The 27,765-nt window shown below is 38.0% G+C and overlaps 1 long non-coding RNA gene across 1 annotated transcript; it reads right to left on the reverse strand.

Moving 5' to 3' along the window:
* Positions 1 to 7,453: 7,453 nt before the first annotated feature.
* LOC121643326 lies at positions 7,454 to 16,530 on the reverse strand. The gene is made up of 3 exons (XR_006011096.1): positions 16,205 to 16,530; positions 9,308 to 9,311; positions 7,454 to 7,464 (listed from the first exon to the last, which is right to left on the reverse strand). It is a non-coding gene; the product is annotated as an uncharacterized LOC121643326 (long non-coding RNA).
* Between the last annotated feature and the right edge of the window lie 11,235 nt (positions 16,531 to 27,765).

The following is a 27,765-nucleotide window of genomic DNA, read 5'->3' on the forward strand; positions in this document are numbered from 1 at the left end:
AATTTACCCTTGATCAACAAACATATTAGGTTATGCTAATATTAGTTGCCGTTAGAAATCTGCTCACGACGCTGGTTTCCTCTCTGTTCAGTGAATCATTTGTTTTGATAAATCAGTGTTCCCTCGGCTGTGCAGCGTGGGTGTGCTAACATAGGTCAGGGGTTAAATTCTGCACATCTATACCATCCGTGTTAGCTTTCAGTTAATGCACGACTCCCACCTCCTGCTCTTAAACATGACAGAGGTGCACTAATGGACAGCAGGAGTACTTTAATGTGCTGAAAAGCAGCGAGCTGCAGACAGCTCCATCTCACTGCAGCAAAGTAATACAGAAAAGGAAAACAGCATTTTGCTCAGATTTAGCCTCAAATACTCCAAAACAGAAATGCTTTTTTTTTTTTTTTTTTGCTTTAGAAAAGCTGCTCCCTCCACACCCCTTTCCAGCTAACTGAATGCTCAATTGGTCCTCATCATCATTTGTTTCCATTTCTTTAGTTGTATAACAAAACAACAACAACAAAAAAAAGTTTGACAGACAGAACATAGGATTGAGCAGCAACAAACAGCTTTTAGGTGAAAACTTGACATCTGGACATTGTTTGCAGCGTGTCCTCAAAAGATCTGAGGAAACTGGACAATTTGAGGTCGAAAGATGAAATAACAATCTGCAGCAGATTAACAGGACCTGAAAGTAATATATTGTATTGTTATAAATTTAAACTTTTTCATAAACTTACTGAGTTGCTTTTTCTGGGATGTTTTTTTTTTCTTGTAAACTGGAATCCTGGCCCTGTTGTGTAAATTTTTTCTCTTTTTGTTTTTCTTTGTTTCTTTGTTTTTTCCAAATTGTGGCTCAAAATAACATGTATTTTTTTCCAGTCTTAAAAGTCTGAATCCTCTTAGACAAATTTTTTGTCATTTCTTTAAGAAGTTTTCAGGAATCGTTCTCCAGGCTTCTTGAAGGCCTTTGACCTAACCCTAACCCTGGGATCAGGTGTGTTGCAGTAGTGAAACATCTAAAACCTGCAGGGCAGGTGGTGATCCTGCACTAAAGTGCTGCATATTGGCCCTCCTCTCAAAATATATTGTTTAATTTTTAAACCGCAGCATTAGTACTGCATTTTTAATTTCTTTGTGGGTCCAGATGGATTTTGGTTCACATTAAAAACCTTTTCGATATATTATGGTAAGAACATATTTAATAATCTGAATCAATTTCCATGCTCATCTACAGGTTTTCTGAACTCAGTAAAGCAAGGATCAGTGCTGTTATTAAATGCTGGTGGATGAAGGGTGAGTATGGATTTTAAATACCTAGGATATTATAATGCAGTTTTCTAAGCAGACCAGAGGGCAGGCGTTGCATGGCAGATTACTCATTACGACTAAAACGGACTCGAGACTTGACTTGGACTTGGAAAATAGGACTTGTAAACATTTCTGGTTGATACAGTCACAACGTGTCCTGTTGGCTTAATGAATGAATGAAATGAATGAAATGAATGAAAAATACTTTATTAATCCCAAAGGGAAATTCAATTAATTAATTAATTAATTAATTAATCACTAATAACTACAAATGTGTTTTTTTTTTTTTTTTTTTTTTTTTTTTTGTAGTTGTCATTAATGATTGTTTATCCAACTTGTCTGTCTTTTTATAGGTGCTCCCAATGATTGTCAGCTTTGTTTTTTGTTTTTCTTGAAGATGGGGGAACGTAGTTTTCTATTTCCTTACAGATAGCAGCTGGTTGTCTGGCTCTTCTGTGTTAATTGAACAGCGATTGCTTTTCTATATGTTGAAACCTTGTCTCCTTTTTTTTTTTCTTTTCTTCACTTTCTTTTTCTCTTCTGTTTACTCTCTCATTTCTTTTGGCCCCAACCCCATGTCAGGTCCAGCATTATTATCTAAATTCAGCAATGGACTAAATTTCAAAATAAAGAATAATACTTAAGTATCAAGAGGAATCTTACATCTATAAATATCCTCTAGGCAAAGCAACTTTGTTTTTAAAGCACAGCAGGCAGACCATCATAAAACTGGCCTTAAAACCAATTTTTATTCATTGGCTTTCAACCACAGTGAGACTTTTTACTTGATCTTATTTGTTTTCATATGTTATAATTTGCTGCTAATGTTTTTTTAGCTGTTTTTATGTCTGATATTTTTATTCTGTATATTTGCTTTTATTTGTATCTTGATTTTACTTGTGTGTAGGACTTGCTATGGTATGGTATGAAAAGACATTTTTGTCCTCTTAGGTGACCGGCCAGTGCCCTAAGGTGGCATCTGGGGTGACTATTCTATTCTATTCTATTCTATTCTATAGTCATTTAGCAGACACTTTTATCCAAAGCGACTTACATCTAAGAGTAAGAACAACACAAGCAAGAATTCAAACATGATGGGACGTCATAATTAAGTGGTAGCCAGACTGCTGTGAGTCCAGTTGGACTCAGATGCTGTTATGTAGTGCTTGAGGCAGTGTGTGTGTATATATATATACATATATATATATATATGTATATATATATATATATAATTTTTTGTAAGTCAATTTGTTTAAATACAAGATCACGATTTCATCACACAATATCATCTTGGGCATAACTGCACACAGCTTCTTCAGTACTTGGTTGAGCCAAAGAGCTGGATAAATCTTTCTAACTCATTCTGCGTAGAAGAGTTAGGCTAAGTGTGGAAATGCTCCTTAAAACAGCTAAGTCTTTAGCTTGCTTTTAAAAGTGGATAAGGACTCTGGATTGGACGGAGTTTGGTAGATTGTTCCACCATTGGGGGACAACAGAGGAGAAGAGTCTAGCTACTAGTTTTGCACCACGTTGTGGTGGGAGCACTAGGTGTCTTCACTGGCAGACTGCAACTGTCAAGAAAGAGTGTAGCTCTGGATTAAGGAGTGGAGGTAGAGCGGAGCCGTTTGGGTTGTTGTTTTGTAAGCCAGAAGCAGAGCTTTGAATTTGATGTGTGCTGCAACTGGAAGCCAGTGAAGAGCGATTAGCAGCGGAGTGACATGAGCTCTTTTGGGCTGGTTGAAGACCAGACGTGCTGCTGCGTTCTGGATCATCTGCAGAGGTTTAACTGAGCATGCAGGCAGGCCAGCCAGTAAGGAGTTGCAGTAGTCAATGTGTGAAATGACCAGAGCCTGGACCAGGAACTGGGCCGTGTGTTCAGTCAGGTAGGGTCTGATCCTCCTGATGTTGCAGAGAGCCAATTGGCAAGATCGAGCAAGTGAGGCAACATGGTCCTTAAAGGTCAGCTGTCTATCATGACACCAAGATTCCTGCTAAAAGACATAGGTACAAGTGTGATAGAGTCAGTCAGATTTCAGGAGTGACCAGCACTAACCTGGCTGCCCTTCTTTCTCTGCCCCTGTATTAGACAAAAAAAATGTAAAAAAAAAAAAAAAAAAAAAAAAAAAAAAAGAATTGTGTTTTCGCTTGTTAATGCAAAAACTATATTTTTGTAAACAAATACAAATTTGGAACATCCCAATAGTAAAACCAGACCATTGTTCTGCTTGCTATGATGCTGGACAGGACAAGTTTAAATGAATAAATAAATAAATACAAACATAAATACGAGTATTACACTTTTACTATAGACCAGTGGTTCCCCACATCGGGTCCCTGAGGCTTTGAACATTAAGAGCCATTAAAATTAATGTCCACACATTGGCCCTATTTTAAGAAACAAAGTAAGGCTCTATGTTAATTTAATTAACTTTATTTTACTTTTGAAAAATGTGTGCATGTGTGCTTGGTATATGATTTTCCAAAATCCTCGTTTCCCGACCTCCAAAACTGCCAGCTGACATATGACTGCTACCCAACTTAGCTTACCACAACATTTTTAAATATCTACAGTTGCACTTAACAAGGGCAGTATTAAAAGCTTACAAGTATTTGGAGGCTTATAAATATGTCGTGGCAGGATGGCTTTCAGACCTTCAGCTGTGGAAAGTGCCCCAGACAAAGTATTTCCTCTTCATGTTAAAGGTGAGTAAGAAAACAGTAAACATAGATAATGTTAATGCAATTTAAAAATTAGAGTTTCTCCATGTTATGTTTAGGAGTTGACATGGCAGTTACTGTCAGAAAACACTGCTGTTTTAAGACTGTTTTGTTTATTGAAAGATTTTTTCTACAGACGAAGTGCTCGCTACACAACTGAGACCTCTCTGATGGCTTCCAATCATTTGATGGCAGGAACCCATTTAGCCTGTTTTTTCAGGCAGTCATAAAAATGAAATCCCATCTTGGGATGTCAGTTGAAACATCCAAAGGCACAGCATGAATGTTACAATATTTATTTATTTATTTATTATTCCAACACGAAAAGCTAGCTTAAGGGCAGAGCTAGTAACGGTATGCCTGCTTTGTTTATCTTTTACCACCCATGAATGTCGTTGACATGCAAGTTACGTGATCAGTGACAAACACTGAGAATGGTCTATACTAGGTTATACTAATGAAACTGCTCAGATCACTATGCCTTCCAGAATGCGCCACCAGGGGGCAGCAATTTGCAGTGTCAGATCAACGTTTATATGTCGTTTACGTTTTTTATAAGATAAATTACAGTCATTTTTTTTTTTTTTTTTTTTTTTTTTTTTTTTAACTTGGAGACAGTGCTCCTTAAGTAAATTTCTCCACATTCATTGGACTTTTTCCCACACCCATGGCAAAAAAGAGTTGTCTACTAATATGCTTCTCAAAACCAAAGTAATGAGTGAAATTATTCATCAAATTTTATACATAACAAATTATTCACACCTTCAGCACACAATAGTAAAGGAATGAGAGGTTCTTCAGTTCTGCTGTAACACAGAAATGGACAGGAGGTCAATCCTGCCAGCAACCATCACCCCTGAAATAAGAACATAAATCTCCTATATTAGCTAACCTGACTTATTAATTTCTAATTACTGAGAAAAACAGCATTATAATTTCCCTTCAATGTTTAATTACTACTTTTTTATTTGACTTGATTTCAAATACGGACTTTCAATCTCCTTTCATTAAAATGATGTCAACACCCCCAGTTTTATTGTAATTATATAAAAAAGCAAGGGCAGGGTCAAGACTTTGTACAGAGCAGAACATACTTATATTTGTACTGTATATCTGGTATAATTATGTTTCCACGCTATTCACTATTTACAAATACAAAATAAGAAAATCTGATTGAATTTAAAATGTGAATAAAATTTTCTGATAGAACCAGTTAATGAATTAAGATGTCATTATTTTTTTCATTTAACTAAATAAACACACTCACCAGTTTTATTCAAAACTGAAGTATCAGAAGCTCCGAGGTGAAATAAAAACTGAATATAAAGAAAAATCTTTTTCCATCAGCATCTCTCCATCTGTTTTCTTTGTCCAGTTTTACTTTTGATCAGAGGAATTATTAAATGGTAGTTTGTGTCTCAGTTTGTTCTGTATATCAGTCTCAGTGTTGCTTCTGTTTATGTGCTTTGTTCTCATGAACCAATAACTTTCCAGTTAAACCAGAATTAAACTGGAATCTGTTTTTATTCTTTGTGACATTTGAGCCTCATGTTTCTTATATATTGTTTAAGTATTTACAAGGTAATGTCATGTGCAGCTGAGAGCCTTATTAAGGATAAATGAGTCCCTCCAGTGATTTTGGCTTTTAAAGGACGTTTGAAACCTCTTTTCTGGTTTAATCATTTATAGTTTATCATCTTGTTTTATATAGCTCTAGATTTAAGAAGGATGCTAAAAGTAAATCTTGTTGTTTTCCTGATGAGGTCATGTGAGTGCTTATATCTGAACATAAAAAAAAAACTGTAGCTTCATGCGGATGAATTGAAAAAGTAGGAAAGTGCTGTTCCAACAAACAATATATATCAAGGATGTATTAGCTCAGTATGAACTCAAAGATTTAGCAATTGTAAATTAATGTTTGCAAATAATGAATGCAGCTCCCAGCAGCATTTATTATTTCATTAAAGGGTCAGATATTAATGTCTATCAATAGAGTGTGGAGAAAAATATTTTGAGACATTTTGCAGACTTCTAAATAAAAAGCTAACTACAAATAATAAAATTAAACTACGACATCCCTCTCCACGGTAGCATATATGTACCGGGTCGATTATGCAAATTAGATGATGACATCATTTAGCAACCTCTAGGACAACCAGTAGCTACTTTTCTTACTGAGGAGTTGGTAACAGTTCTGGGTTTAAAGACATGGCCAGAAATTTGCATCCACAACTTCACAGTCTTGCATGCAATTTCCTTCTTTGCACATATATATATATTTATATATATATATGCAAAGAAAGAAATTTAACCGGAGTACTGAAAACCGAGCACTGACATGTGCCAAACATTGTTTGAAAAGCTAACTACAATTAAATGCTTTCATTTTTTTGTATTTAATTAATCGTGATTAACACAGTCCCATCCCCAATAAATATTTTGTATAAGGTTTTGTTTGAGCTGTGTCCTGGAACTATGAAATGATATATATAAAATAAAAAGGGCTGCACCAAGATGCTAACAACATAAACCTGACATCTGTTATTGGCACTGGAGTTGTGACTACTGTAAAAACAGTAAAGACTAAATTAGAGTGTATTTGTTCCAAAGTTTTCCTCAGACCTCTATTCAGAGACCCTTGCTGTGTATCTTAAAGGCAAATTAAACGTGGATATTACCTGCCAGAAAATTGACAGTGAATGCAGCGGGGTTGGCTCTTTTAAAGTGACTGCTGAATGTTATGACATTAATGAAATGTACATTCATGAGCTCTGACCTGAGGGGGCTCTGGTCCAGCGCTATTATGAGCCACGCAAGGCCAATGTTGTTGGGTCGAATGTCGTGCCATCTGCAGGGCAGGTAAATGACCCCCCTGGTGCCAACTCATTGGTATGAAAATGTCAATTTGCGTTCTGTGTTACAACTGTGGTGGCCTGCGTTCAGGGCAGAGGGATAAAATTCAGTCTTCTTGTGGACAGTCTGCTGGCAGAATGTGATATTTTATGTTTGCAAGAGGATTTTTTAGCTGTGCAAGATTTAGAGAAATTGAACCAAAAACTTCCTTGGTGTGGGGGAGTCAACAACTTATTGAAAAACTATAGTCAGGGGCAGAAATCCAGGAGGGCTGGTTGTGCTTCGGGATAAAAAAGCTTGATGCTGTGATGAATCCAATTAGGCTAGATGTAGACTGGTGTATTAGTATAGAATATATTCATGAGCATCCACATTTTGTCATGTTAAATGTTCATACATCATTTGAGTCTCACGAGAATGAGGATGCATATCTCAATAGGCTGACCCGTATTAATGCTTTTATCCAAGGCAGCTGTACATGTGTATGTTGTCGGGGGGTACGAATACCGATAACTTTTCATTTACATCATCTGACTCACTTTTGTGAAGATAACAATTATCTTCTATCAAGCAAGGGATTGTTGCCTGAAGACAGTTATACTTACATCAGTGAAGTCTGGCACAGTACATCATGGCTTGATCATTGTTTTAGCACAGCTGATGGAAAATATGTGTATCAAATATGGGTTAGCACTAACAGACCATATACCTTTTGGTTTTAGGATAAATGTTAAAGAACTGCCATCAATAGTAAATAGTTGCAGTGCTACTACTACAGAATCAGATTGTTGAACTGACTTCTTGGATTATTATAATAACACAGACACATATTTAAATAATGTTCATTAGCTTAGAGAAGCCATTTTAGGGTAGGATCTCAATAGCATAAAAGCGACATAAAAGATGTTCCATATATGATAAAATAGTAGCTTCTTTTTTTGATGGTGGCACACCTTTTTACAAACATAAATGCAATAAGAAGTACAACATTAGACCTTGCTAGAATGAGTATGTATCTGTATCACGCTAAAGCTCATGAAGCTTATACTGTAGACTCTGGGCCTTGGATCGAAGACTGTTGCAAGGCCCATGGCTTGCACATAAAAAATTTGCCAATGCCAGATTTAAGTACACTGTTTGATTTACACACGTGGACAAAATTGTTGGTACCCTTCTGTTAATAAAAGAAAAACTCAGTGATCACAGAAATAACTTGAATCTGAAAAAAGTAATAATGAATAAAATTCTATGAAATTTAACCAGTGAAAGTCAGACTTTGCTTTTCAACCATGCTTCAACAGAATCATTTAAAAAAATAAGCTCATGAAACAGGTCTGGACAAAAATGATGGTACCCTTAACTTCATATTTTGTTGCACGATCTTTTGAGGCAACCACTGCAATCAAACGATTCCTGTAACTGTCAATGAGACTTCTGCACCTCTCAGCAGGTATTTTGGCCCACTCCTCATAAGCAAACTGCTCCAGCTGTCTCAGGTTTGAAGGGTGCCTTTTCCAGACGGCATGTTTCAGCTCCTTCCAAAGATGCTCAATAGGATTTAGGTCAGGGTTCATAGAAGGACACTTTAGAATAGCCCAATGTTTTCCTCTTAGCCATTCTTGGTGTTTTTAGCTGTGCTTTGGGTCATTGTCCTGTTGCAAGACCCGTGACCTGCGACTGAGACCAAGCTTTCTGAAACTGGCCAGCACATTTCACTCTAGAGTCCCTTGATAGTCTTGAGATTTCATTGTACCTGCACATCTTCAAGACACCCTGTGCCAGATGCAGCAAAGCAGCCCCAGAACATAACAGAACCTGCTCCATGTTTCACAGTAGGGACAGTGTTCTTTTCTTCATATGCTTCATTTTTCCGTCTCTAAACATAGTTCCATTTTTGTCTCATCTTTCCATAGGACATTCTCCCAGAAGCTTTGTGGCTTGTCAACACGTAGTTTGGCTTTTTATGATTTGTTTTCAACAATGGTGTCCTCCTTGGTCGTCTCCCATTAAGTCCACTTTGGCGCAAACAATGACGGATGGTACAATCTGACACTGATGTTCCTTGAGCTTGAAGTTCACCTTTAATCTCTTTAGAAGTTTTTCTGGGCTCTTTTATTATCCGTCTCTTTGATTGGTCATCAATTTCCCTCCTGCGGCCACGTCCAAGGAGGTTGGCTACAGTCCCATGGATCTTAAATTTCTGAATAATATGTGCTTGGAGATGGTCTTATAGCCTTTACCTTTAACATGTTTGTCTATAATTTTCTTTCTAATCTCCTGAGACAACTCTTTTCTTTGCTTCCTCTGGTCCATATTGAGTGAGGAACACACCATGTCACCAAACAGCACAGTGACTACCTGTATCCCTAAATACAGGCTCACTGACTGATTACAAGATTGTAGACACCTGTGATGCAAATTAGTAGACACACCTTGGATTAACGTGTCCCTTTGGTCACAATATTCTCAGTCTTTTGAAGGGGTACCATCATTTTTGTCCAGACCTGTTTCATGAGTTTATTTTTTTTTTTAAATTCTATTGAAGTATGGTTAAAAAGCAATTTCTGGCTTTCATTGGTTAAATTTAATATAATTTTTATTTATAAATACTTTTGTCAGATTCAAGTAATTTCTGTGACCATTGTGAGTTTTTCTTTCATTAACCGAAGGGTACCAACAATTTTGTCCATGTGTGTATATAAAAAATGAGCAGGCTATGACGGCTGATGCCATGATCAACAAAATGATGTGTTATAATATCATAGATTTTTAGAAAGATTGTGGTCAATCTTTTCTTCCCTACACTGCTGAAGGCAGCTCTGGAGAAGATAATATTGCAGTATTATGAACGCAGCATTATACTTCCCCTTTTTAACTGCATAAAAAGTGACCCATGTAAGGTGGAGTTTGATTAAATTGATGAATCAATAAGTATAAAGACACATGAGGTATATGATGCCATTCAAAAACTACCTAACAACAAAGCATGTGGCATTAATTTAATTACTGCTGAACATCTGAAATATGCTAGTCTGAGGCTTGCTCCTCTCTTAGCTCTTAATTTTAATGGTTTTATGATCCATTGGGTGCTACCAGACTTAATAATGTCAATCTTGCTTGTACCAGGACAAAAGGACAAAAGTGGAAAAGTTGGTTGCCTGCAGCTTCACGACAGCCCAGTACTGAAGCTGCAGGTCAACTCATTGTCTTTTCTCTATTAGATTTTCACACAGTAAATCCTGGAATTCACAGGTGAGTGGACACGACAATAACAGTGGATATCATCAATGTTCCACTTCTCCCAGTAAGATCTAAATCCATCATACACGGCTTGTCTTTCTCTTCCCATCTATGTTTCTTTCACTCAGCCCTCAACACAAACTGATTGATCAACCTTGTTCAAAGCTGTTCGTGCTTCTGTTCATGATGAGCTGGAAACCTGATGTCTGATCCCTAAGGTGTATTACAGCTGAAAATCACCTCCAACAGAAAGTGTCTGCTCTCACCTTTACAGATTTGGGAAGAGACTGATCAGTCAGCAAGGACTCAGAGTTCAGTTCCTGTGGATAACCTGAGGAGGATAAGATGTTTAAAACATGTTTGACCCTCTACAGCCTGGAGAGATGTTGTCCCTCCGCTGTCTCAGAAATAACTCAGTGTTAAAGGTCTGACTTTCATCATGGATTGATAGATGGATGGATGGATGGATGGATGGATGGATGGATGGACAATTTAATCTCCATTTTTGTTCCATTATTAATTGTATCCCTTGTCGTTATGTCATGTTATGTTATTTTTTTAAGGTACATAGATTTACAATAAAGATAAAAAAATTAAATTAAAAATAAGCATAGCAAAGAGCCAAGAATAGAGACAATCATAGTGATGAAGGCTGTTAGAGATGCTCCTTTCCTTCATTGGTTACCATGTCTACAACAGTAATATCCATCCATCCATTTTTTTTTTTTTTTTTACCTGCCTAATCCAAGTGTAGCCCGCCACTCAGTTTTGATTTCACAACCTTTGGTAACTTTGTAACATGGGAGGGGAATTGGCGAGGGTCTATTAAAATATGAAACTTCACTTTTGCAGTATGACACTGCTCCTGATGCAAATGGGTTGGAGCAGCTAGGATGTGACTCAGCAACTTAGTATGAGAGTAAATTGTAACCCTTACTGAGGACAGTTTTGTACCTTTCCAAATTAGACTTCAATAAAATGATAACATACCAAGTTTATTAAAGTGGCTCTATTATGCTCATTTCAGGTTAATTTATTTAAATATGTGAGTGCACACGGAGTCAATTAAGGATTTTTCACAAACTCCTTTTTTTATTTTTTATTTATATCGATCCTCTTCGTAGGCTCTCAGATCAGCCTCTGCCAGAAACAAGCAGAATGAGACACTTTCATTCATTGCTACACTATAGTTAGCCGTATTTCTAGCTACTCCATGTACATCATTATTTCACATGGCTAATCAGCTGAGCGTTTTTAGCCTGGTTGTTATGTTTGTAGCATTTATATCTACAGTGTTGATTGCTAACATAATATCATCACGTCTGTTACCTGCTGGCAGTGATCAGGTAAACTAATTGTGGTTTAATTCCAGACAACTTATTCGATTTTACTTTCAGCTTGGAGCTTAGGATCGGAAACACGGTCCTTGATAGTTGGCTTTTAGCTAAAGCCTGGTTGCAAACCCCTCGTTGTACCAGCCCTTATTCATCCAGCCAGTGACAAGCCAGTCACAAATACAAATGTTGGTTCAACTCTTTGGCTGGCTTCCAAAAACAAACTCCATTCACTGCTGTCTAGCTGTTGTTTCCTTTGGAAATTTGAACGAATGTGATGAATCAAGCTTTCCCTCACAGCTGAAGAAGCATTTCTTGTGTGACATGTTGACAGTGAAAATGTCAAAGTATCCACGAGGTGTCCTCCGCCTCACACTGAGCAGTGAAGGCGGGTGCGCCTTTCTTTTCATGAAGAGCACAATCTGGAGAATATGACCAATAACTGGATTCAGGGCAATGTCAGACACATGGCGTCAGTCTCACAGCAGAAAAGTTCACCCCTCTTAACAATAGAATAGAATAGAATAGAATAGAATAGAATAGAAATACTTTATTAATCCCTTCAGAGAGTCGTCAGGGAAATTTGGTACGTATGCAGCTTGGCTCCCTTTTCTTTCTTGCTTTGGGCACGCATACAGACGAAGTCTGACTGATAGCACAATTATTATCACACAAATAACTCACTACTCTTGGCTGCCATGTGCAAACTCAGTTTTAAAGTCTCAGCTCTCTACCTCTCATTTCTTATCTCTCCCCACCTTTAAATGGGAGGTCATCAGTCTGACCTTGTTGAACACTGATTGGCTGATACTTGTTGACACAAAATTCAACCAATAACCTAGAACAGTAGTATCTGAATAATTCATAGACTGATAAAATATAGGAAATTGCACTCATACTACTATACTATACATACTACTATACAAGACATTTAGTCTTGTATAGTTTTAGTAGCTCATGATATAATGTTAGTTTTAGCATGATTAGCTAAACATGAATATCTGCAAATATTTCATGTTTTATATATTGTGTTCATCTATTTTGGTTATCCATGCAGTTTACAAAGCATATTGTTTTACTTTACACCCAACATTATGTGTTCACGTCTGCATCTTCTCTTTCTCTAAGGTGTTCTCCCATAAAAAAATACAAAAAAAGAAAAGGAAAAGAAGAAGCCAGAGAAATGTGGTTGAAAGCCCAGCAACAAGCTTCGAAAATCAAAACATGGCTCAAGTTTAAATCTGCTGGAGTTTGTTGACACTCCAGAATAGAAACTAGTGACAATAATGCTCTCACATAGCTCACATCTATTTAGCTTTTATTGCTTAGAGAAGAGAAAACTTTGGAGGTCCTGCATGGCCTGACTGATCCGCTTCCTGTCTGCGGCCACTGAGCAGCTGCGAGGATCTTAGACCTCAGCGCAAAGATTAAAGCCTCCGTCAAAGCTCTGCATCAGTCCACCTTCAGGGGAAAGAAAGTTGTTCACACTCACAAATATTGATCTGTAAATCTGCGACCAGACGTTATGCCAAAACCCACGCATGGACACACATGGGCAGGACAGCTTTCTGCTTTATCTGGGATTTTCTGTCTGATAAAAGAGCTCATGGCGAGCTCGTTAGGACAGCTTGTGGAATAAGGAGGGCAGCTTTGCTCGTCCCCACCAATGGAAGATGAATCTGTGCCTAATGACCTTCACTGACAGCCGTAATTCTATCAGGACCCAATCAGCTGCAGCAATTAGGCGCTCTTTGTGAGCCACGGAAAGGGTGTGTGGATCCTAACAGGGGTCAATTAGAGAGTATAGAGCTGCTGCTCAACTCCCACTACATCACTCTGTCTGTCGCCGGCTGACCATCCTCCCCTTCCCCCTTAATCACATAATATAAATGTATCTCACTCGCCCTCCCTTCAACTCTTTTTCTCTTCCACCGTGTCCCCAGGCAATTTCATCTTGGTCAGCCTGGCTTTTTTTCTTCTTTTGAAAATCAGGCCACGTTTTTGTTTCCTGGAAAAGCTTGCTGCTGTGGCCTGGAGGTTATCAGTCGTGACCGTTGCCTCAAAGAGTCACTTCTGTTCCCCCCACAGAGTCCCCGAAGGGTCGCAGCCTCATTGTAGCTGATCTTTATTGTAATCTTTCTGTGGGTTAATACAAGCCTCCAGTTGTTAGGGCACATTTCCATATCAATGTTTAGTTTTGATGGCGGCCGCTGACCTCAGAAAAGACGACGTCGCTGCTGCACATCACAGCTCTGTCTGAGCAGGTCCTTCAGATCCACAGACTGCCCGGCACACTCACCGTTTTATTTGGTTTCATTAAATGACAAATATGTAAGTAAACCCTTTGTCCTTTAGGTGTGATCATGTGAGTTATCTGGATATGATCAGAAACTAAATCAGTTTCTGTAAAAAAAAAAAAAAAAAAAAAGCTAAATGGGTTTTAAAAAAACTTCCCAAAACATTAAAATCACGTTATCACCAAAGACAGTTTAACTCTTAAATGCCTGCTACAAGAAATAATGGGAAAAAAAAAGCTTTTGTTTTTAAACTGAAGTCTTTATTTAGCCATTTAACAAAATGTAAAATACATTAAAAAAAATTGCATATATGCACAGTTTATGATGATGTGTAAGAATTATTATAGTGCAAAATGTGTCCACTAGGGGGTACAAAAAAGGGTTTGGAGCAGGGATCACCAACTTCAGACCTCTTGAGCCAGAGTCCTGCAGGCCAATGTCCTGGATCATTAAGAGGCTTGTGCAGGATATGACAACAAGCTAATAAAAAAATAAAATAATAACAAAAATAATAACAGTAAATAAAAACAAAATACAAAAAAAAAAAACATTTGATTTTAGCCAGCTGTGTTGTAGCAGAAACACATTAAAGGCTTGCTTGACACCGGTCCATAAGACTAATCAAACATTTTGCCATAAATGATGCAATAGGCTTCGGAAACTATACATATCAAATATAATACATTCATTTTTAAAAGGTTACTGGCTGCCCGAGGAAATAATGTACAGAAAAATCTTATTATCTTCTGTTTTTAATCCAAAGACTTATTTTTTTTCTTAACAGAATGCAAATAAATATACAAAATAATTAATAAATATTTTGCACAGATCTATGGTTTTATAAACACAAATTCCCCCTAAAACATCAGCTGAAATTGTGAGTTTAATGTATAATACAGGGAAATACCGTGACAGATAAAAGACCACCTAGTTCAGCTTCAGTTCATCCAGAGCTGATTCTTCTGCTCTCATTACACCATTTTAGTCACTCAGTGTGACTCCAAAAGTTAAAGTAAGCATTACTGAAATATCTCGTGTGATTCTACCTATCTTTAATGACACATTTTATGTGTGGAGAAAATGTTTGTCTTTATATCTGATTTTATTGAAAAGTTAAGACAAAAAAGCTCAGGTTCTATAATTCTATAATTTACTACTCGACCACAGACAAAAAAGGTTTTTTAACCATGAAGGGGGATTTATTTTGAGGGGACAATTAAATGTGAAGATTTTACTGTAAGTGTATGAACAACTATGAAAAGTATATCTTACAGTATGTGGTGTAAAATTATGCAATAATCTTCAGGAAGAACTTAAACAACGTCCGAACATCGTCCGATTTAAAAAAAGATACAAAGACATGTTCAAAAAGTATAAAGAAAAAGAACATATGTAAACCAATACAATTAAATATGTACATAAAGCAATACTTGTATAAATATGAATGCATAAGTATGTGTTAGTATATGCACATGTGTATGAGTATGCAGAAACGCAAGTGTATGTAAGTGTATTTTTACAGGTACATGCATGGGTGCATGTATATGTGCTAAAAATATATGTGCCTATGCAGGTATGTGAGTATAAATATATAGATAGGTGTATGACTACATATAGAGGTATATATGTAACTGCTTTGTCTCTGTGAATGTATGTGGGTATGCATGTATGTGTGTGTACACATATACACGTGTACGTATATATGCAGATGTGTACATGAGTATGTATGCGTACATGTCTATTTTTTCTGTTTATTTTTTTTTTTAAACTGACAGTTAAGACATTAATGTAACAACTGTGAGGAAGATAAAATTATGATTATAAAGGGGTCAAGAATAAATAAGCTTTTACTTCATTCTGCTCCTTTTTGAACTTCATAGTAACTGTCACTTTTTCTTTAATCTGTTAGTTCATTCATTCTTTCATTGTCTATACCACGTTGTCTATTAAGGGTCACGGGCAGTCTAACCCAGCATTTAACAGGTAAGAGGTAGAGTACACCCTGGACAGGTCACCAGTCCATCCCAGGGTCTCATCTGTTGATTAATTTGTGTTATTTTCTGTTCAAAATAAATATCGAATCAATTTTGGCTGATTCCTGGCATCCAACACCACACTAAGAAAAAAAGCACATTGCTTCATGACTCAATTTAAATCCAGCAGTTTTGTTTTACGATTCATGTTTTAATATGAGGTCACAAAACTGAAAATGTCAAAAGATTTTAATCTCTGCCTTGTAAATAATTTCTCATGGTTTCATTTAGAAAACTGTGAAATCATCTTTTTCCTATGTTCCCTTACTTTTATTGACCAATAAAGAACGCTATTTAAAAACAACAATAACTTCTTTTTTCCATTATCTTCGTACATTTTTCTTTGCAGTATTCCTATAAAAAATACCCAGTTTTAATGTTTTATTAACCTTCAGAGATAAAAATCTTTTAAAATAAGTACATACTGCCAGGGATGCCCACAGAGATTTTTTTTAGGGGTGGCCATATGGTGGCCAGAGAAAATAGCAGGGTGGCCAAAGGTTGTTAAGTCTGCGATGCGTAACTACACAAGTCCATGTAGTCTGCTGAACAAAAACATGAAGTGGGTCAGTTTGAGCTTATGACACATAAGAACTTCTGATCAGAAGTGTTCCTAGAAAAAGACTAAATGAAATTATCTGCCATTATATAGGGAAGGCTGTTTTCATTTATTACAGCCTTGGTTTTGTGGGTGGGGGACCAAATTCAGCTAGGGGGTCTGGGGGCATGCCATACAGGGTAATATAATAATATTATATTATCCCATAATGGCATATGGGGAGGGACATTTTGGGCATATCTGAACAGACATGTTCCTCTCAATGTATATGGCAACTACAGTGTTGACCTACTCAAACAACCTTAAAGAACATCAGCACACTGACTCTTCTCTCCATTAGATTGCACATTTATTATCAATTTGCATTTATTTACATTCTCATGTGTTTATTTTATCGATATTTGTGACCAAAGACAAAATTACAGGGGCAAAATGGCAAAGAGAGGGCACTCACTCACTCACTCACTCACTAAGGGATCTGTGTGACCAATAAGCAGTAAACATGGAAATTATTATACTCCAACCACTTATGAATGGAGAATCACATAGTTGAAGCCCCGTCTCCTGTCGTTGTACACGGTCCAAGGGTAAACCTTTAGATATGGCTGTTTTGGTCCATCTGCTTGTGAATGGGACATGTCTAGAACAACCGAGAAAAGCCGTCATTATTATGAAAAAAAAATATAATGACAGGGCCTTCTTTCAGAACTGATCTGCTAAACATCAATTCTCACCTACTGGTCCATGAGCAGGTCCACTACCTGGAGACCTGGGCTGGTTGGGATCCAGCTGTTCTGAGCCCTCTACTGTAAAAGATATTGATCATCATATGCAAATAAACAGAGCCTGCTGTTTCTATAAGATGATTTAGTTTTAGAGTGTTACTACAGCCCCCAGATTACAACATCAGGATATCATTTTAACTATTATTATTCACCCCCAGAGGAGAAATTCTTGTCAACACAGCACTACACTCTCAATATTATAAGCTAAAGCTGGAGTAATAAACAAATAACAGTTATGGAAGAAGCACAAGGACGATAATGTTATACTCCAAGAAAAGGTCTAGGATTCAATCAACTCTGTGATATTGTTCTGAGAAATAAATCTAGTATAACTGACGTCCGTAGAAGTCAGGGAAACATTTGCGGTTGGCTTAAGTTGCCTCCAGGTGTAGCCACAATGTCATTCTCTCTGATTCTTTCTCTGGCTGCCTAGCATTTGCCCTGTGCTGCTATCCTGTAACTGTCTGTCTCTTAGAGAAGAAGGAGGCAATATCTTTGGAAGACTTTCTCTTCATTGTCTGCAAAATGACATAACGTTAGCACACAGTGACTAATTAAATCATAACGCTGTTATAGCAACTTCTTTATAATGTTAGCTGCCTGGGCAGTGGCATTCAGACAGCTAACGTTAACTATCATTAAAGACAAGTTGACAAGGTTGTTAGAAATGTTCTTCATCTAACGAAGATAAGGTTAATAATGTTATTAACTACCTAACGTGTGCAAATGTTAACTTATGAATGGCTTGATTTGCTGAACATTGGCTAACGTTAGCTTCGTAGCATTAGCACTTGTAACGGTAACTATATTGCCATTCATTCCAGGTCATCTACATCCACATGTTAGCGCTAGCCATCATCCCTGTAATTATTTAAACCCCACCGACAGTTGGCAGAAAACCATTAAACTGAAGTACTTGTGGTTTTATCAAATACTTACTGACAAGTCTTTTGTAGAGCTGATTGTTAGAGTCCTTTCTATTACCAGTGGCAACATCGCTCTTTGATATTCCCGCTTCGGTGTCCTCGCTCTAAGGCCCTTTCAGTAGGACCCTACATGTGAGGTGCCCTCTGTGTGCCTGATTAAAATACTTTTTATTTACTTTTTTTTTAGCTTTTGAAATAGTTTGACATTCAAATATAAACAAAGTGTGCTGTGCCGTGTTAATAGTAAAAACAAAAAAAAAAAATTTAAATAAAAATACAATATTTTCTGGGGTGGCCAGCTTTTTGTTCAGGGGGGCACTGGCCACCCCTTGGGGGCGCCCTTGCATACTGCTGCTTTTTTTTTTTTTTTTTTTATCCATCTATCAACAAGACTTATGGCTTTATGAAATCAATTAAAATCTGTATTATTACCTCTGGACCCATGACTAAATGCTGCCACAACAGTTCTACACCTGATATTATGTCAGCCTGCAACACACGCGATTAAAATTATCATTCTGTCCAAAAGCAGCGTTTATGAGAGTCTGACTCTCTGAGGAGCAAAGTTAAAGGTAAAGAATCTCCAGTTTGTTTCTAAGTGTGAGAAAATTATCAGTAGGAGCTAAAAAATTATGTTTCTCTAAAGAGAGACTGACGAACTTTCACATTTCTAAGTAATGGAGCAAACAGCAAAAGGAACATCAACAGTGTTGTCAGCAACAAGTCCAAAAGCAGGGTTCTGTGATGGTATGAGAACAGATCAGTTCTGTGATGGTACGGGATTGTGTCAGGGTTCTGTGATGGTACAGGTTTGGATCAGGGTTCTGTGATGGTATGAGAATGGATCAGTTCTGTGATGGTACAGGTTTGGATCAGGGTTCTGTGATGGTATGAGAATGGATCAGTTCTGTGATGGTACGTGGTTGGATCAGGGTTCTGTGATGGTATGAGAACGGATCAGTTCTGTGATGGTACGGGGTTGGATCAGGGTTCTGTGATGATGTGGGGTTGGATCAGGGTTCTGCAACATTATTGCAGAAAAGTTCTCTAAGATTTAACTGCAACATCCACTGTCTTCAGGACCACATCCTCTCCAGGGATGCCAATGCACTTTTCAACAAGACTATGAAAAACCACAATCTGCTACATTACAGCAGCATGGCTGAGGAAGAGGAGGTTATGGGTACTGGACTGATTTGTCAGCAGTTCTGACTAGAAATAACCACAACCCCATACTGTTGGACACCTGAAGATGTGTTTACAAAACAAATGGGACTCCTCAATGTTAGAACAGCTGTAGTGTTGGGAAAAGGAATGGGAACATTACAATGTAGGAAAAGGTTTACTGATGCAACTTCGTTTGGAATCTGATGAAGCCTGAAATGACCTTAAATAAAATGTAAGAATACATATGTATATATATATATATATATATATATATATATATATATATATATATTTTTTTTTTTTTTTTTTTTTTAACCAGATCCTGGCTTTTCCCTGCATTAAGTTTAGTTCCATCTGTGATGAAAGATGAAAGTGAGCTCATCACTTGAGGGGAGAGAGGAGGGAACAAACCTACAGAGGACGACCCTAATTTCCAACAATTATGTGCAACAAAGTGAGTTTCTTCCTATTCTTTTAGCTTCCCACCGCTTTTCGAACCCATCTGCCACCTCCAGGCCCATCTGGGAGGAACATGACATGTGACGCTACTCATCTGAAGTTCTGACATTGATTCAGTCACATTGTCATCAGTTATTTTGGGGTTTGATGGGCTTCGTTTATGGATGGTTGGGTCATATCGCATGAGGCACCTATAGACGTTTCATTTCCAGCGTCATGCAACAGCTGAGGGATTTCAGTTATGTTCTGTTTGTGTCTGTGCACATGTTTTGTTTACCTGCAAGCCTTCAAAAAAAGCTACCGTGCAGAGCGAAGTAAATAGCAAAGAAGAGGTAATTGCACACAAGGGGACTAGTGTGTGTGTCGTGCAAATGAGAGGTAGTGTATGTGTGTGTTTCATTGTGCAGCAGGATGTCGAGTGTGTGCTGGGAGCTGTATGTTTCACAGCGCCACAGAGTTGGCACAGGTGTCAAAAAAGTCTGTAATTAGCAAACAAACAAACAAACAAACACGGAAGGCAGAGAAATGAAAGAAGTGGGCGTGGAGGAGAGATGGATGTCGCCAGAGGAGGAGTCACATGACCAAACGCTGACAAGCATGAAGGCACACACACAGCAGTGGCGTAACTTCTTTGTTTTTGGCCGGTAATGATTAAGTGACAGGATTTGATGTCTGCAGACTCTGTAAAACAACATTCACAGCTTGGACAGATTAAGTGTGAAAATGGAGCTGTGTAACTAGGTTCAGATTCAACCATCAGGTTTCAGCTTCTGGGTGCTTTTTAAGGTGTGTCTTCCCAACCAACTCCTGCTCCTTCGGGCGAACAGGTGTGGTCTTCTGCTGCTGTAGCCCATCTGCTTCAAGGCTGGACGTGTTGTGTTTTTCGGAAACGTTATTCTGCAGACCTTGGTTGGAACCAGTGCTTATTTGACTTCCTGTTAGCTTTCTATCATCTCTAACCAGTCTGCCCATTCTCCTCTAATCGCTGACATAAACAAGACATTTTGGTCCAGACAACTACTGCTCACTGGATATTTTATCATTTTCAGATCATTCTCTGTAAACCCTAGAGATGGTTGTGTGGGAAAAAATAAATAAATGAAAAAAAAAAAAAAAAAAAAAAAAAAAAAAAAAATATATATATATATATATATATATATATATATATATATATATATATATATATATATATATGTGTGTGTGTGTGTGTGTGCCTCCTTTATCTTAGTTCACTTGTTCACTTGGTTCACAGGAAAATTAATAAACTTTCAGGCCAAAAGAATGTTAGAGGTTAATTCTACTGCTGTTAATCTAATTAAGATTTTTCGACATATTACTTCAGGCAGAACCTCTGGTTCTGAAGACAAAGTCAGCAAATCACTGAAATCCTTCATATTTTGACATATTTGGCATAAATGTAGCCCTCAGATGTTCAAGATTGCAATTAGTTGAAGACTTTCTCAGAGGTTTTTCCTATGTGGGTGAATCATCTGGACACACACCTTGAAATATTTGAGGCTTTGGCATCAGTTTGTAGAATAAGAACAACCGAAGCTCCTGACAGCACGCTGGCCTAATGACGTGTGCTGCATGCATCTTCATCTCAACTGCAATAACAAAAAAAAAATAATCAAAACATCAAACATGAAGTCAAAGCAACTCAGGAAATTATTGTTCCACAAAAACAAAACAACAACAAAAAAAAAAAACAAAACAAAAAAAACCTCAAAACTCCTGAGCACGCCTGCTTGGCCCCGCCCACCCTGACCACCCTGTGCTAACTGGGTCAGCAAGGTTGGCAAAAACTGACAGAGCATCGTTTTTAATTGCCCCCTTCATGCAATTCCCTGATAGATGCCATCACTGCTAATTAGTTACTGACAATTTTATCACATTTTTGTCTCATGCAGAAGAGGCTGATCCACAACGGCACCATCAAATTAGTGCGGTGAACTAACAAGCACGTGGAGGCGCCAATTAAAAGACACAGGTCTTCTCGTGCTTGGTCCCCGAGGCTTAACATGAAAGTTTGGAAGGAGGAAGATGCTCAGAGACGAGAGGTGACACAGTTCCCCTGACAACTTAGGACGGTCTCCCAGCTGGAAACATTTCAACACTAATCAGTGAATACACACAATATGTTTGGGATGAGGCCATTATCCGCACATGGGACTGCACTGGCACTAAACGAGGGTGCACGCATTTCACATTGTCCTCTGAGATTTACTGTTCATCTCAAGTTCTGTGGCTTGACTGGTGTTTGTGGTTATCATTTTGCATTTAGGTTATACACAAATGGAATAAATGGGATAAGTGATTCTGGCAGTCTTCTTGCATCGCAGTGTCTGCATGGAAATGTTGCCATGTGAACCTAACAGGTTACAAATCTAACTACAAAAGAAGTTAGATAACAAGTGCACAAGCCTTTGTTGTGTTTTGAAGAAAACTGCTGCACCCAACAAGGCCGAGTCTATTAATTTCAGCTGGTAAATATAGATTCATGTGACTCAAACATTTTTAAAACATCTAAAAATAAAAGTGGAGACTTTAAAAAAAACAAACCATTAATAAATTTCTAATGAAGATTCATTTCACCATATAAACAACCACAGCATCCAACATCTGCAGCATTTTTGTTCCTACTGGTTTTATCACATCATTTTAATCACTCTGCTGTTTTATCACTGCACAAAAAGACTGAGCCGGAGTCGGAGAGAGGGATGACCCAGTGAATGCAGCAGCTAACGCTAGCGGGCCTTTCAGAGATGTTTAAATCTGAGGAAAAATACATGACTTTATCCATAAAACCATTCCTCAGTCCACTGAGCCGCAGCCATTAGCTTTAATTTAGCTTCTCATCACAGCACACACTAAATGCGCCTCCGCCCCAGAGCTCACGAATAAAACAAAACACAATGAGTTCACAGAGAGAAATAATAAATAAATAAATAAAAAATGTCCAGAAAGCAGTGTGGCTCGGGTATTTTGCATGATGTATGAGTCTGGAATGAGCGTGCATCTCGCTATGACTCTAAATAATTGAAGGAAAAAATAAAAAGCTTCAAACGTTGTGTTTGTGGAGTTACAGCGTGACTCATCCGTTAATCAATGCTAACAAGCAGCATCAGGAGATCAAAAAGATCAATTCCCCTGATGTAGGAATGGAAGCCAATTTCAAATGTGATGCTTGGAAAGAAAAGAGTGACAGGTAGCACAGGGATGAAGGGAGATGGTAAGGTGGATGCACAAAACCTGTGTGCAGGATGATATGTAGAGGGCAGAGACAGGAGAGGAGACGCAAACAGATTAGAAAAGTATTTATCAAACAGCATCTAATGTCGTAGAGATAAAAGATGACAGTGAAGACAGTGAGGGTGAGCGTGGTGTCACTCAGGTGTCTGAGGAGTAATTTAAAGCTGACATACTACAGCAGCATAAATCTTTGCCTTACACATTTCTGATACACCCACTTGTAGCAAAAAAAGCCAAAACAAATTTAATTCTGTATTTTTCTTTGTGTTGCATAAAAACAGTGTCTTACTAATCTTTAACTAACTGTTACCACTTCCTCTGTCCATTTTGGTTTTATTGATGAGGAATATCTTTTAAAAACACATGAAAGAGTGCTCAGAGTAAATGCAAAAAGATTGAGAATTACAAGAGTCTCACCTTTATTTTATTTCCATTAGCATCCAGGTTACCTTGTGGCCTGGAAGTGAAATCTCCCTGAGGAGATGCGACTGCCCTCTAGTGGACGGAGTTATACAAGATTCTTATTTCTGCAGTTATTGTACAATCTTACAATAAACATTCATCAGCCAACATGTGAGCCAAGCTGGGATTCAAGAAAGTCAAGTCCATCCTTTTAGAGCTAGTCTCACCAGAAACATGTGATTGTTATGTTTCTCCACATGTGTAGGGCAAAATCAATGTACTGCACCGTAAATAGAAAGATGCTTATTAACCCTAAACATGCATTTAATGCCTAAACCCTGAGCGTTCACGTGGGAGAAAAAAACACACAAAAGCATGGGTCACAAATTCAAGTCTGACACATGGAACTACAGACGAATGCCTCATCCAGCCCCTCCGGTCTTCTTATACCCATACACTGAATGTCAGTGTATTTGTTTCTGTATTTAGACAAGAAAACGCAACCCATTTGGATTCCCAACTGACACTATATATCAAGACACTTTGCATTATTTTTTTATGCATAACTACCTGCTTACGTTCTTTCCAGCTAAATGCTTTAGAGATACTTGTTGGTAGTCATTCTTCTGCAGCAGTAAGTAGTTGTTTCAGTAGCAAGTGATGACTGGAAGATAATCTCTAGTGTTGGACTTTCATTGATCAACATGGACAGTGTCATGTGGTTGAAGGGAGGAAGGGAAGGGACACTTGTATGTCAAACATTTAAGTCCAAACTCGACATTGCTGTTTTTGACCCTGCTACTATACCACACTAAAACACACACACACACACACACACACACACACACACACACACACACACACACACACACCCAAATACACAATGCAACTTATTATATTGCAGAAAACTGCCAGGTCAGGAAACCCTGCACATCCTTTTTTAACTTGTCCTGTCCAGCATCATAGCAGCAGAATGATGGTTTAGTTGTTGTGCCAAACAAATTTGCTTTACCAAGGGTAGCTTTATGGGAACAAGACTGCTCTTGATAATCTGTTTTTTTTATTCCAATTTTTATTTATTTTGAAATATATCATTTTCATAATAAAGCTGGACCTGACCAGAGGGGACAGAAAAAAGACGACAAGTGTGAACAGAAATCAAAACAAGAATAGAAAAAGAAAGAGGATACAGAGCTCCAACAGATAGAATGCAATGACCCTTCAATCCAAACAAACACCGCCCAATTGTTACACTTGTACAGAAACACAACAGTGAAATTCCTTGAGCTTTTACAAGAAAACTATGAAGACAATCATCATGAGCACCTATAAGAGAAAAGCAAGCCAAATAAAAATCAAACATGTATCACAACAAAAATACCTTAAACTTACAAACACAAAACCTAAACAAAAGGAGCTTTTCACTGCAGGACAATGCAATGACTGTGTCAGCACGCAGAATGCGAGGACTCAAAGATGAGTGTGATCGTGCAACCACACCTGTACAAAGGCTAGAGGAAGACTGGGGTGGCCGAGATAGCCGGGCGATGAGCAGCAATACTAAGCATGAACCACAGCCACCCCATCACAAAGGGTTCAGGGTCGAGCCCCAACGGCCACTGGGCATAGGCCCGGAGGGCAAAGATCGGCACCAGCCATCCAGGGCGGGCAGATTCTGGGTCTTAGAACAAACTAGATCCTTCAAAAACCACAGGAGAAACCATTGTCTTTATTCTACAGACGTATCCCTTTGATTTGTCCCTAAAGTCCATTCTGAATTGGGAAACAGGGCAGTTAAATTTGAATAAGCTGCTCCCTCTGCTCAGAATCAGCCAGAATAATAATCTGAATCTTAACAAGCTGGTCTCACTAGATGAATTCAATCTAAACTTAAAGATAAAGGAGGCATATATACACTCTGCTGAATCCACCATCACCCGTCTCAACCCCAAAAATCAGTTAGCTCTTTATTAACACAGATAAGTGACATTGTTTGTGTTCACATGGCATCACATCTTCTTCATTAGTTCTGCATAACAGTAGGTTGTTGTAGGCCATTGTAGCTCATTGTAGACCAGAGTGTGTGTGTGTGTGGTGAAATGTGTTACTGATCACTGGGAAATTCCTCATGTTTGTGTTGCTTTTATTTGTTCCATTCATTGAAATCAAGAACCTGATTAAAGTTCCTTTGGGGTTTCCTCATTAAATTATCACTTCATAAGTTTTAAGCTCTGAAACTCTGTGCTTCTTACCAATTTTGATAGAACTGGGACATTTATTACATTGCTATAGCTACTATACCTAAAGATGTCATAAATAGTCAGACAATATGTGTTCATAATGTTTTTTTTTTTTTTTTTTTTTTGCTGTTTGGTCTGATTTAATTCAATTTAGTTCAGCAAACACCTTAGGCTGGCTTTAAATTTGTTTCACTAAAACCCTGTTTTTACTTTGTGGTAGCTGTAAGTCTTACAAATATAAACTAATGCAGATACGTGTTTTCTGCTCTCAGATTCCTGACTTTTATGGTTTTATGACCTTCAGTGCAAATCAGCCTTTTTCTTTTAAGACCCTAGTTATATTTGTCTCGTCACCTTTCATTCTCTAACATGTTCATCTTCACACTCTTTGCACCGGGCTGCCACCATACATTTCCCCTCCAACAGCCGTCCTCTGGGCCGTGAGAAACATCTTCTCAGCGGATCACCGGAGGGCCACTGAGCTCGCCTTGTAATTCCTCTGACAGCAACATCGCTGTGATACCTCTTACAGGCGAATCCCCATCTCTGTTCTCAAACCCAACAATCTCCATGGCGCCCCACGTCTGACTCGAATACTAGCTGAGAGTTTAAAACGAAGCCAGAGAGAAAGAGCAGAGAAAGAATCAGAGGCGTGTGGTATTTGTTTGACAGGTACATGTCTCTATAGGCCACTGCCTTTCCAATTTAAGAGGCCCTTAAGCTGGGAGCAGCAGCTTAACATTATTCTCTGAGAAGAGGAAAAAAAAAACACAAAACGCTGCTCTCTTTTCTCCTCTCCCCTCACTGCTTTCAGAGCGGGTTCTGTCGACCCTTCAAGGACGCTTTGCTGCAAGTGTTTCATCATTTGGTTGAATTTTAATTATTTTGCAGGCTTGTTAAGTCCCATAGCGACAGAGTTGAGCATTCACTGTGAAGGAAGAGGAAGTGAAGTGACAAAGGTATGAAGGGAAGACCAGGGGGACGACAGTGGATGACAAAATATTTCATTAGCCTCTGAAATGTTGACTCACTCATACATCCAGAGCTGATTGGCCATCGAATGGTGTGTGAGAATGAGTGCATGGATCTCACCTGTTAAACCGAATGTTTGATAAGTGGGAAATCCCAGCTGGTGGTGTCGTGTTTTTATTAACAAAACATCTTACTTATTGTAGATTACTAATGAGCTTTCCGTCCTTAGACTGACTTCTTTTGTGTTTCTGCAAACACATGCTCCACCACAAATTTGAGAGCTCTGGTACCAAAAGCTACATTTTAAATGCGAGAACATTCTCATTATCCAGTTTATTAAATTGAATATTTCATTTACAAATTCAACGGTAAAAATATATTTGGCCGCTGCTGTTATATTGCTGGTGTAGTTCAGTAATCCCTATTTTATGCCTGTTAGTGGAGGGATATTAAATAACAAGTGAACCAAACAAGTATTTGCTCCAGGACTATTAAGACATTGGATCATGGTTGAACCTCTAGACTAAATGCAGTGGTTGAATCTACTATTACTGCAAGCTTGGTTGATCATAACATAACTTAGCAGAGGGAATAGGAAAATTCTCACTGGGTGTTTTTTTCTGGATTTGACACAAAGACAGACAAATTTTCCCACATATACAGGCTGATTAATCTATATTTGACCCTGGGGGGTTGGAGAGAATTGTTTAGTTTGTATATAATGGGTCTGCAGAAATGAAACTGCAGTCCCTCTAAAAGTTTTCTTTGAACTTATGGTGCATCTATGTAATCTCTACTCAACTTGTTTCTAAAAGAAAGATTAAAAAAGGTTTAGCATGCTTCCAGGTTCCAGTGTTGCTTTTGTCAACAATAACTTCATTTTGTTAATTATTTTTTCATGAAAATAACGAGATGCTGATGGGCTTAATGGCTCTTTTGATGACTAAAACATGACTCAAAATGTGAGTTTTCGTTGACGAGATGAGACTGAACGAAAATGTTAGTGGGTTGTTTTACAAATGGTCACAATGCATGACATTTCTGCTTATTGTTCATGTTCAAGCCTCTAGCCCATATCATTTTAAACAATCCCTAAGAGTTTGAGAGCATGGACTGTGCATACATGACAAAGAAATAGTCTAACTCTATCTCTGACCCATGAACCTCCACCTGGAGTCAGACTGGGTTCTGCAGAGAATTCACAAATATACGACATGAGT

This window comes from Melanotaenia boesemani, chromosome 7 (genome assembly GCF_017639745.1).
Source record: "Melanotaenia boesemani isolate fMelBoe1 chromosome 7, fMelBoe1.pri, whole genome shotgun sequence".
Classification (NCBI taxonomy): domain Eukaryota; kingdom Metazoa; phylum Chordata; class Actinopteri; order Atheriniformes; family Melanotaeniidae; genus Melanotaenia; species Melanotaenia boesemani.